At 38.9% G+C, this 12340-nt stretch overlaps 1 protein-coding gene across 6 annotated transcripts in view; it reads left to right on the plus strand.

Moving 5' to 3' along the window:
* The window catches only part of ZNF536 (zinc finger protein 536), a 326681-nt gene that overhangs the window by 59734 nt on the left and 254607 nt on the right, over positions 1–12340 (plus strand). For 3 of the 6 annotated variants that reach the window (XM_004944212.5, XM_004944211.5, XM_004944214.5), the window contains exon 3: positions 4533–4603. The exons of the other annotated variants lie outside the window; for them this stretch is intronic. The gene's annotated coding sequence lies outside the window, so the exon portion shown is untranslated. The remainder of the gene's footprint in view (positions 1–4532; positions 4604–12340) is intronic. 6 annotated transcript variants of the gene reach the window in all.

Genomic DNA, 12340 nt, shown 5'->3' on the forward strand with positions numbered 1-12340 from the left:
CTGGGGGCTGCTTTTATGATCTTATCTCCTGTTCTTCTGTTGTTGGAATCCCATTGAGAAGGGTTTCTGAGAACTGCAGTCTGTGCATATGAAGCCTGTGTGAGAGCAAGGACTGGCACCCCAAGATGCCAGGAGGGGCAGGTGAGGTGGCAGAAGAACAGTCTGATGCCAGTGGGTACACCACTGCTGTGCAGGGTTATTGGCAGCTTATGTGGGAGGAGGAGAAGGACTCCAGAAGCAGGGAAGATGGAGGGGGGGGGTTTCAGAAAAAGGGATAGAGAAGCATATGAGTTATTCAGGGGGAGGGAGAGGTATTATTTATGGCTATACAAAGATATATGAGAATGTAGGTTTTTTTTCTTAATGCTAAGGATCTAATTTATTTTTAATTAGCTTCAGAAATAAACATGCTCGCAGGGAAGTTTAGGAAGATTTTGGTGTAGGAAGGGAGGAGAATGGGCATTTGTTTGGAAGGCAAATGAAAGTGAGAAGAATGGTTTTGGGGGAAGATTAATTGTATTGAAAGTTGAAGTTTGGGGTAGAGTGAGCAAAGAGCTCTAAGTTAAGGATTCAGGGCCTGCAAAAGTAGGACAGGCAGAAGGCCATTGCGCTCTTCTGCTAGGCATTTCTGAGCTGAGACCCGTCCTATTCTGCACTGGGCATACAGGAGTCCAAATTCATGAAAATCATCTGTATGGCAAATTCAGCAAAGCCATTTCTGCTCAGTTATTGAGTCAAAGATTCCAAGTCTTTATCAACCAGCAAAGCATGTGTTTTAGCTTTCTTAGAGCAGTTTCTTACAGAGAAGAATCAAGGAAGTTTCAATATATTCCAGGTAATGGAGTCCAGACTATCTTCATAAAACTCTGTTTCTTCCCCAGTGACCCTTTCAAAAGCCGTTGGTGCCTCTTTTGGTTAGGGTCATTCCAGATGCAGCTTTGAAGTACGTACCTTTTCTGTTCTGTATCAAAAACTGCTCTACTTTTCCCACCCCACCTCCCCAAAAGCTAATCCCAAATTACGGTTACAGTGATTGCTTGCTCAAAGAGAAGAAAAATCTTTCATATATATACATTTATTCTATTCCTTAGAAATTTCATTTGAAGCATTTATCTCTGGGATGATTTTCCCTCTCAAAGTCATATCAGACACAAAGCTATCTTCAGGGCTATTTCTTCTAGTTCACTGGACAGCTGTTCTGCCTGAAAAGAAAGAAAAGATCATGTATCAATCAAAGACTTCAGGAGAAACCATATGCTCTATAATAGGAAAATCCTTACTCTGAGTTCTTGATCTTCTGACTTCTGGTTTCTTGATTTGGAGAAAATTGAGAGTTTAATATTGATGTATTTTGCAAAATATCTGTTGATTTATTTTATTTTCTGTGGTTCTTTTGTGTATCTTGATACCTGGAGGCTGTTATGAACTACTCTTCACTGGTGGCAGACTGTTTTTCTACCTCTGTGACTTGATCAATCCTCATCTGAATGGCACTGTAGGCAGAAATTAGTGCTACTTAGCAGAAGAAAGGCTATTACCTTCACTTAGCTTTGCTGGTGCTGACCTAGTGGTTGCCAGTGGAAAGGCACTAAGGATTTGAAGGAGATGCCCAAACTGCAGCCTCCTTAACTAATATAGATGTCTGTATTTATTCACAATTCTGCATTTCGGCAACTTGGTTGCAGTGAAATAACTAGCAAGTAGTAACTTCCTTTTTTGTTAATTAATTTATTGCTAATCATGCATTTGCTGTAGTCTGTGATGCTAATTTATACAAGGTTTGAAGTACATTAAAAATTCCTTTTTTTTAAAAAAAAAAAGTATTTGCTTTACTAAATGTATATATACAGCAACAAAATTGAGATTAGTGTGTATCCTTTCATTTGCAAGTATGGGTTGAAACATGAGTGAATGGAGATGCTACGATTTTAGCAGGGATTACCTCCCAGAGTGGAAACTCGATCTCTGATACAGGAGTTTCTGATTGCATTGGATGTCAGAGGATGTTTACACAGTCTGGAGCAGCATGGTGCAGGTAAATTGGAACCAAGCTGAAGTCTGCGTGGAGACACAGTAGCTCTGGGGAGCTTTAAAGCTAACTTAGACTCTTTTTTGAGGGGGTGAACAAAAACAAAGAAACAAAAAACCCAACAAAAACTCCCAAGGTTTTTGTATCCACCTCTTGGTGCTCTGCAAAGACGTTGTTAGGAGTTCATTGCATGTTTCTCCTTTGTTAGAATTTGATGGTAATTTCAGATACCGGCTGATGCCACACAGGGCTCAGCAATGTACAGATGTGATTTATTCTGATGTAGATTCTTGCTGAAAGAGACCCTTCGTTCCCAAAGCTGGCAGACGTTGACTTGCATAGGGCTTTGCAAGGGCTGGCTTGACTGGATGTGGGACTGCAAGAAAACTTAAAGCACAGTGCAGATAATTACACAGTGAAAAAGAGGCTATGAGAAGATGTGCCACCATAATTACAGTGAATTCTTGTATTCACACATCCTTAAGGTAGTCCCAATGCAAAATTTCCCAAAGAAAATGGATCTATTGATTTCAGCAGATCTTGGATTATATTGCTTGCCATTTTGGATCAAAATATTGGGCCATCAGGTGCCACTGATTATGACCAGGTGCGGAAGATTTAGAGGAAGAGGCAAGAAACCTGTGCTCAGTCACTGTAGGATAAGCTCTCCTTAAGGATATTATAATTATAAGCAGGACACATGGCCGCTGTGTACAACCCGATAGCTCCAAACCAAGGAAAAGAGTGGAGATGATTTAATTCTCTTTTGCTTTGAAATAAAGGAAGATCAGTTGTATTTAATCAATAGACTTTAGGGTTTGATGTATGGATGAAAAGTTAGAATCAGTGAAATAATATTTCTGGTTAAGTACTTCTCATCAGGAACTTGTTTGACCTGTGGGCTGCTTCATTTTTTAAACTCAGATGTCTCTATTATGGAGCTTGGAAAGATTGCTACAGTGCCAGCATGGGGAGCGTGTGCCTTAATACGGATGCATCTTGTAGGAAAGAAGATAAACCTTTTTCTTTGTACACAGACACATACATGATTTATCAAACATATTGTATTACTCTGTCTTTACAGTAAAATGTACAGTGGATGTGAATTACTCTATCTGTGTAGGATTAGAAACTCTGATGTTCTGTCTTGTATTTGAGGAGAGGATTACTCTATAGATAACGTGCAGATAATGTACTTTTAGTGAAGCGCTGCAGCTTAAGGACAGCCGAATCAACTTCCTTGAGGTAAAAGGAAAAGGAATTGGTATGGAGCAGTGCAGTGTAGTTGACCGCACGTAGGAATTTAGAGATGTCATCAAAACGTATCGCTGTAAATTTGTTGACCAATCATTTTTTCAGTCATTGTAAAGTGATCATTTGATTAAAAAGAAAAGAAAAGAAAATCCATTGTAAATGCTGCATACCTTGAAATTCACCAATTGTATTGCTTGCGTGATTGGCAGCATTAAATGCCAGCAGCTCGTTGAAGTAGGAAACATCTGTATGTTATTTTTTTAGGGATTTTTTCATCTGTTGATTTTAGAAATGAGGATTTTATGAGTCCTTGTGTACATAGTTGTGTATTACTTATGTACAAAAACAGTCAGCTATGAAAGATCAGTCCTAAAGCATCCCATGTATAGTTTTGTGATTAAGGTACCAAGTGAACAGTATGTAAAGCGATACAGCATACATTGCATTTCATTTTAGGTGTGGCAGCAGCAACTATGATTTCATAACAGTGGGAGTAACGTGACAGTTCAAAAGCACAGTGTGAAGATGTGTTTTCTATACACAGCAATGTAAATTCTTAAAATAACAACGTAATTTTACATTTCTTACTGGATATCAGGGTAATCCAATTTAGAACAATTTATTCTCAACGGGTAAAAATAGAAGATCCAGCACTGTGGTGCATGTACAATACATTAATTTTTATGAGTGAGTTATGAAGATGTGCAACTCAGGACCTAGGATAAACATCATCTGCCTTGATTAATCCGTTATGCTATGGCACGTGTGTCATTTTTATTATCCTAAAAAAAAAAAAACCAAACCCAAACAAATACTGCACAACCCCCAAAGCAAAAAACAAAACAACAACAACAAAAAAAACCCACCAAAACTCAACAACAGCAACAAAATCTGTTCCTTTAATATACCAAACGCAGCATTACAGGCAGATGTCTGTAGTTGTCTATGGTTTCTAAAGCAGCACATACAGAACTACTGTGAACTTTTTTTTATCTTCCGGGCCATCTTACAGCCAAGGTTCTCCTTTCTATCCCCAGATTCCCAGGAAGATGCGGTGTAGTTGTTGAAAGGATAGGAATCTCTTGATTTCTAGATGAATGTTGGCAAAATGTCCGCTTTTGACCCCACTGTAGCTGCAGTCGTTCTCCTTGGCTCTGAGCGTGGGTGGGCGTCACATTTAACTGCAGAGTTTTATTTACAGATTAGGATGAATATTACTCTTGTAATTATAAATATTTTGCATTTACAGTAAAGAGTCTGCAAGAGCTTCCATCATCCATCGATAGAAGAATTAAACTTTGCTGCACTCCAGCTAGCTAGGTAAGTTGCATTAGCCTACAGATCAGAGTGGCTGTGATGTAGGAAGGTGGGGTGGGCATTCCTTAAGGCCTGCCACTGACAGACCTGTCAATGGCACATCTTGGAATAGATACCAGGTCTCTCACTTCCCATTCCCTGACTTAGTGTCAACAGTGAATCTATTTGATTACATAATAGGGGAATTACTTTCCTGAGATGTTGTGTTTCATCTCGTATTTACGTGGTGGAAGTGGGTGCAGAAGCAATTACTTGCAACTTGCCTACTAAACTATATCGGAATTTCCTTGTATAAAACCTCTGAAGTTTCTATGAATGCATGCTTTGTGTGCCCAAGAGCAACTGATCTTTAAGATATCTATGTGAATACATTTTAATATGATTTTACAATGTTAAGCTATCAGTCACAATCTGTCATTTCTGAAATCTGACACTAATAGAATTTAGTATTTGTTGTTTTACATTGGAATAAGTATAGGCATAAAACAATATAAAACAAAACAATGAAAAACCAAATTAGAGATAATTGTATATTGAAGACATTAAATCTAATATAAATTAGCACAATAAAAGAATATGTTTTTTTCTGCTATCTCAGCATTAGAAAATTACAAGAATCGCACTGTTTTTCTCCATATGTCTGTGTCACCAGGTTGTTATTTCTTTTGTTTAGTCATATAATAGGATGTGTTGAGACATATTATCCTCAACTTGTGTAACAGCCTACAAATACTGATTGCAGTTTGAGCTTGTTATGGAAAAGTATTGCCCTGTGGATTGAGAAAATGACCAACAGCGGACTATAATCTATGAAGCTGAGAGTAAAATTGCCAACTAGAGGTCATTTTTCAAACCAAGGGGCAATAGTTTTCTACTATAAACTGAATATTACAGTCAGTATATGTTTTATTAAACCATTTCAGAAACTTGGGAGCAGTTTCATTTAAACTTCTTGCTTGATGTGGCTCAGAGAACAGGCCCAGGGCAGCTCACAAAAGAGGCCTGGCATAGTATTTATAATAAATATTCTGTATACTCAGTAATTGCGAAGGCTTTCAGACCTTAATGGTGAATGGCCATATCCTGCCACCGTTCTGCATCCTTAGCAGCAATCGGAATCATTAAGATGTATGTATAAAAATCAGTGCAGGCCACTGTTTCTCAATGTAACACTACGGCAAACTCGAGCTGGGCTACATACGAAAGCTAATCATGGCCATTGCTGCCTAAGAGATTAAAAGCAAAACACTTTTTCCTTTCTCCATACCATTTCATTGTTTTTCTTTCATACTGAAGAATGACAATGATCTTTACATTGTCTCTTATGTGGGGTGATTGCCTTATGTTTTGGTCAATAAAGAGGGTTTCCATTCCAGAATAGTAGAAATAACAATAAGATGCACAGACAAAGCAAAGCCTTCATCCTCTTCCTTTAACACACCTTGCACATCCATAAGGAGTTCTGCTATCCCATGACTTGGGAACAGAGGTGCTTTCTGCAGCCATTGCTCTGAATGACTTTTACTGTTAGCAGATGTCAGCACAAAATCCTTGGTGGACTTCAGATTTCAGAAAGTCACCAAAAGTTCTAGCCTCTCTGCAAAACAGGGTGCAGGGGCCAGAGAGAAATGAGACCATAGGCAGAAGAGAGCTAAACAGCACATTTAACCTTTTTCTTAAGAATCCCTAATGGAAAAGGCTTTATTTAGAGTTCCTCGTGTGACTCCTCCTGCTAAGCCTATTCTGCATCCTTTGGTGTCAACTTGTCTGTCTGGCAGGATTTCTAAATTTCTGGCTTTGGACAAAGTTGTCAGATTGACCTTGCTTTTGTGGCATGAGCGTGTCACAGTCCTATACTACTACACTGTCGACAGTAAACATATCGAAGTTATTGCGTGCCTAAGATGCAAGTTCAGTGGTTGCGATTATGCAAATAGTGCATTCACATAACCATAATTAGAAATTTCTATCTGCACTTGCCAGATTAATGCACAGTTAGAGCTGTAGCACGGGCAAATGAGGTGCAAAGATTTTTTTCTGTGCCTTAGTGTTTAAAAACCAGACCTTACATCCATATGTATGTATATATTACACAGACACATGCATAATTTTCTAATGGTCATAATTTTTGAAGTCTACATAAAACTTCACCACCTGAGGAAGGGTGATGGATTAGAATAATAAAAAGTGGAACAGCAAAAGACCTGTTCTCCATCTAGTCCATCTTCTGGACGTTTTAGGGTTGTTCCCTACAGGGCATTTGCTAGTACTATGTCCAGAGTAGGTTTAAATGTCCCAAGCAGTGAAGTTCCCACTAAAGTTTCCCAGGTATAATTCTAAGGATATTTTCCTGACACTTTTATTTTCAAGTCACCATTTCACCGCATTATGTTGGTCATAACTTTGAGGACTTTTCCAGTGTCTCTCTCTTCGGTGCTTTCATACCTCCAAATATTTGTAAAATATTGCCATAAATTACTGGGGTATTGGCTGTGCCATTTTCTCTCATCCTCTAGCTAATACTCTTGTACTGGGCAGATTGCTTTTTTTTTTTTTTTTCCCCCAAACTCTCTTACAGACCAACATTCTGGGCCAAGTGAAGGTGATGCTACTAATTTATTGCTGCACATATTGTGTAATATACACAAACGCTCTCTCTATACGATTATAGTCTGTGCTCATTGCTAGGAGGATGTTGTTTAGAGGCCTGTCTGATTGTATCGGGCGCTGTACAAACATATAATTAATCTCATTTTAAGAAATGCTCAGCTCCAAGTTGAGTGTAGAAATATAGGGTTATTAGTTTCTAGAATGTTTTTATTATGCACTTTCTAGTTTGATTGACAACTATTACTATTTTAAGATGACAGAACTCAAACTTATGCTGCTAGATAGCATCAAATATATAGTGTGCTAAGTAAACAGGAGCATGTGCGCAGGATAATATTTATTGTATGGTTATATAGCAACTCAGTAAGAGACTAGAGGGGAATTATTCTCCAAGAAGGATATTTGATATTTTACGCTCTTTAGAAATACAAACATTTTAGAAATGCAAACACAGAACTGAACTTTGCACCCTGTTTCTTCAGGGAAGCATGCGGGTTGGTTGGCTGTCCTGGCTGGATTCTTCTGAAGAGCTTCCTTCCATGCTTCATGTTCTTCCCTTGTTTGAGTAACTGTGAAGGAGAGGAATGGGATGAGATGCCTCCAATATGAATTTGATAATTCTTCTACTTTCCTGTTAGGTTTGAGAGCAGAGCCTTGTGGCTCTGATCAAAATGTATGGCAAACACTTCATAGGCAGTCCTTGTCCAGAGAGCCTGGCCATGCATGCAGAGGGAGGACTGGAGGGGGGAGAGGTACAGTCAGGAGACGTGTCGTGGGGTGCAGCAGGAGAAGGATGGAGCCATTGCTGCCAAGTCGGGGCAGTTTTTCAGTTGGCACAAAAAAATCAGTAATTTTAACTGAGTAAATACTAATTTTGTTTCCAGGACAAAAAGAATAGTTAGTGTGAAGAATGTGTAAATTTCCCGTGTATTTCTAGTGAATATTTAATATAATGCAATTAGAGGCTGGCTAAGAATTATACAGCTTTTAAAAACCAACAAATAAATGGACTCCTGTTTTCATGATGTGATTCACCCATCTAAAATTACTTCTGAAATTCGAGTTAAAAAGCATGATCTGGAATGCTCAAAACCTGTTTCAGAACGTTGTCCTTGGGCTCAGCCTGCATCACCTGGGTTCAGGGTGGGACACCAAAGGTGTGCATCGTGCAAAAACCCATATAAACAGTGCAATCTAAGTTAATGTGGCATTAATTAAGAACTAGGAACACTTGTTTAATTATAACTGTTTTGCAACAAAGCACACGGCTTAGTGTTGCAGAAGGTTTGTCAGACACAGAGTATATTAGGCAAAAGTATCTGGTTTACCTGATGTGAAGTCTTATATCTGAAAGGAATACAGCTTTGTTAGTCTGGTGTTCTGCTTGGGCTAATTTATCTTAATTGAGATATAGCCTGACTATTCCAATGCAGTACCATATGAACCTATCTTCAGTAGAAGAAATTCAAACAAGCAACTCTTCAAATCATTCTCAATTCAGGGTTTTGTAAATACGTGACCAAGAATAACTGCTTGTGTCCTTTGCACAGCATCCATGCAAGTAGCTGTAAAATCACAAAATAATATCATTAGACAATTGGTTTTGGCAAACTCGGATCAACTGGGTAAGAGAAGGAGAATCAGTGGGGTTGATATAGATCACTGTTATTTACTCGCTTGGGTAAATTAATTTTTCCAGTAATTAAGACAAAAAGTACCCCAAGTGCGGGGTGTTTTTTCCTTTTCCCTCAGCATGCCTTTACGTACAGTACCTGACTCATAATGGGACTCCTATGCAGTGCTTCTGAATAGTTGCAGTTTCAAACTGAAATTACAATCTTTAAGCACAAAAAGTATTAAGGGAAACTAAAAAAATCAAGTAGGAATTATTATGAACTTGTCTGGTCCATGTTCAGTGTTTATTCCTAAAGTATGATGCCTCATATACTTCACTGTTGGAAAGTTCTCTTTTGGACTGTAATATCCTCTTCCCTCATAAGTAGTTGACTGTTGCAGCACCCTTTGTATTTGCTTCAGCTTTTTGCTATATGCGATAGTGGCTTTCGTACTGACTTGTGCTTGGCAGCAGGCTGACGCCATCAAAAAGAAATGCAAGTCTTAAAAACGCTCATTTTCGGAATCCTGATTGGTGAGTGTGCTGGTGGTGCTCATGGAAGTACAATTTGCAAATAGCGGTTCTTGTCAATCACAGCGATGTGCCACTGCGTCTTACGTGCTTACTCATAAGTTGTTAGCAATCCTGTTACCTGTTTCCAAGCCCTTCTCATCCATCTGTGATGCTCAAGTTCCTCTCTTTTGGGCAATAATATTCACATTTCAGAGTGATGCATCTAATGACTGGGCTCGCTTTGAGGGCACAGCGCCATGTAATGGTGGAATAGAGTGTCACAGTGCCTTGGATAACTGAGTCAGTCAGCATGAGAAGAACAAAACCTTTGTGTGGTGGAAAAGAAAATGGAGAGCGAGAGCTATGCTACTGAAGAAAGCAGCCCCTCATAGGCTATTTGTGAAGAAAGGTCTTCTTGCATCATATTCGTATGGGTTGAGAGTGGTTTTATGGGCTCTGTGATCACATTACATGCTCCTTATGCCCCTCAAGTAATCTTTTTGGATTCTGCAGCCATGTTTCCTGTGAAGTCTTCTAAAATATTCCAGTAGACTGCCCAGTGTACGCTGCAGTGCTTTATTCTCAGCTTCAGGAAGAACTGTCTCAGATGTTACTCAAAAGCACCTCACCCCTACAGTCTTGCATCACTGGGGTCAGGGTTTAAATGTCAATATGATTACCATTTGAGCATCTTCGTCTCCCAGAAGTTCAATTCTGTCCTAAAGTGCTAGCTTAGGAATGGCATTGATATTCAGAAGGAGCTACAAATGCATCAGAGATCAGATGGAAAATATGTATATAATGTATCACTGTATTGCATGTGGCAGCTAGGCGTAGTAATGGAGTAATGCTTTAATATGTACAGTATATTTATTATACAGTCAAGTGGAAAAAAAGTGGATGTTTCTATTTATCAGTTCTTTTTTGTCTTGGGTGTTTCTATCTTTGACTGATACAAATATTTTGGAATCTAAACATATCTCCACAATACTGTTGTGTCTTTGTTCTGGATTTCTTTCATCTTAACTTATCAACGCAGTATATGAGCCATTTTATCCTACAGTGTGATCATCATCCTAGTGTGTATTTGCTCATTAATGTCACGTTAAGATCTAAAGAAATATGCAAGTAGACGTGAAATTTCTTTTTTTTGTTTGTTTGTACTAATTTATTTTATACTAATAATAATGAAATAGGAAATCTATGGTACCATAGCTTTGAAATAATAATAATAATAATAAGAGTATACACGCTTCCCCCAACTGCTGTGCTGCTTCTAGGCTTACACTGGCTTAAATGTTAGTAATCAAACGTGACCTTAAAACAAAAAATTGGAACAAGTTTCTCTCATTTTAAGGGTAAATAATTGTTGTGGCGTTTGTTTAAATCAGTATAGTATTCTAACCCCTTAAAAACAAACCTGCATACAATGCCCACTTAAACCCCTGTATTTTTTTTCCACTGAGTGGATTTGTTTTTTAACTCACTGCATAACTTCGTAATCATCAGTGAGGTCTGTTTTTTGTTTATCTGATATTCACGTTTTGAAAAGAGAAAATCCCAATGAATAAATATAAGATAGTGTTGTTTTTTTTTTTTTGAAAGCTGGTCATGATTGCAAACTGGATGTGCTTCTGTTAAATATGACCTTTTTCCCACAGAGTTACCCTCGAAGTATCTCAAGTTAATTTGTGTATTTCAAACAAACAAACAAACAATCCCTAACTAACACAACTTTCTGGTTTTCAGCTAGAAACTGCAGCTTTCCTGGAAGGATGCAGACAGAGAGGGATGTGCGGGTGTGTCAGGGAGACCACAATTTACACATGAGGGTTTGGGTGTTTTGTCTAACATAAGGTGTTGAAAATTCTCACAGTTGGAGCTCACTTCTTTCCACTGCATGGACAGGGAGCCAGAAGTGGGACAGTCCTGGTCGTGTGAAGCAAAAGATGTCCAAGCGGCAGCATGGGGTGAGTTATTAGGGCTGTGTTAGGATTGAGGCCAACCCACATCACATCCTACGGGGAGTGGTGGGGCTCTCATCCTTGTGATCGTTCTCAGGACCGGGGGATGCTTCCCATCCATCAGACCCTGATGTGCCGGGGAGCTCCATGTGCGCCATGTTTTGGGAGGGCGGTCTCAGGCTGAAGCAGGTCTATGGACCGCTCTCATTCACAGCTGCTTACTGCGTCTTGTCAGTTCAAACATCCCGCCACGTACTCTGCTTGATCTTAATTTCTCAACATCTTTTCCCTTTTGTGGGGACGGATCATCACCCACGAACCCATTAAAAAAAAAAAAAAGATGGTTGTTTTTGTGGTGAAAGCTTTTAATGTAGGAAAGCAGATTTCCAGCTATATTATAGCTTCTGGAATTTTTCAAGGGACACTGTGCAACTGTTTTGATGGAGCTGGAATGCCCATTTTACACCTGATGTTCTTAAATTGTTATATGCTCTATTACAATGTGGCATATAAAAATACAAATGACGGAATTTAAGGAAAGCATTTTGACCTCTCCAAGGTAAACATTTCCATATTGCAGTGTCTGTTTTGGGTAGGAACCAAATTTTCTGTGGCAGGTTTCCTTTTTAACCGATCAACCTATGGCAATGAGTTTAGCAGCTCTGGCTCTTTCATTTCAGTCCTTTCTGACAATCACCGTCTCTGCCTCTACTTGTTGCTTTCTTTGATTTATTATTCTTAGGAGCTGTCAGTTTTCAGTCCTCTTCAGGCTCTTTCCCCAATAGCAGGAGGCACGGAGGTCTTGTTTCTTTTTTCCATATTCAGAATATGAGACACAAAGAAGCCCACAGTCTATTACTGAGCTAGGTTTATTGCAGCAAGTTGGCATCATAGGGCACATTCTTCCCAACATCTTGAAGCTTTTAGCAAGTCTTTTCTCTTATTTGAGAACTGACACAGTTTGGTTTCTGTTTACTGAGGAGTCAAATAATTCTGCAACACAGATTTGCATTTTCCTAACCCTATTCTAGTGCACTT

Source organism: Gallus gallus, chromosome 11, assembly GCF_016699485.2.
Source record: "Gallus gallus isolate bGalGal1 chromosome 11, bGalGal1.mat.broiler.GRCg7b, whole genome shotgun sequence".
NCBI lineage: Eukaryota > Metazoa > Chordata > Aves > Galliformes > Phasianidae > Gallus > Gallus gallus.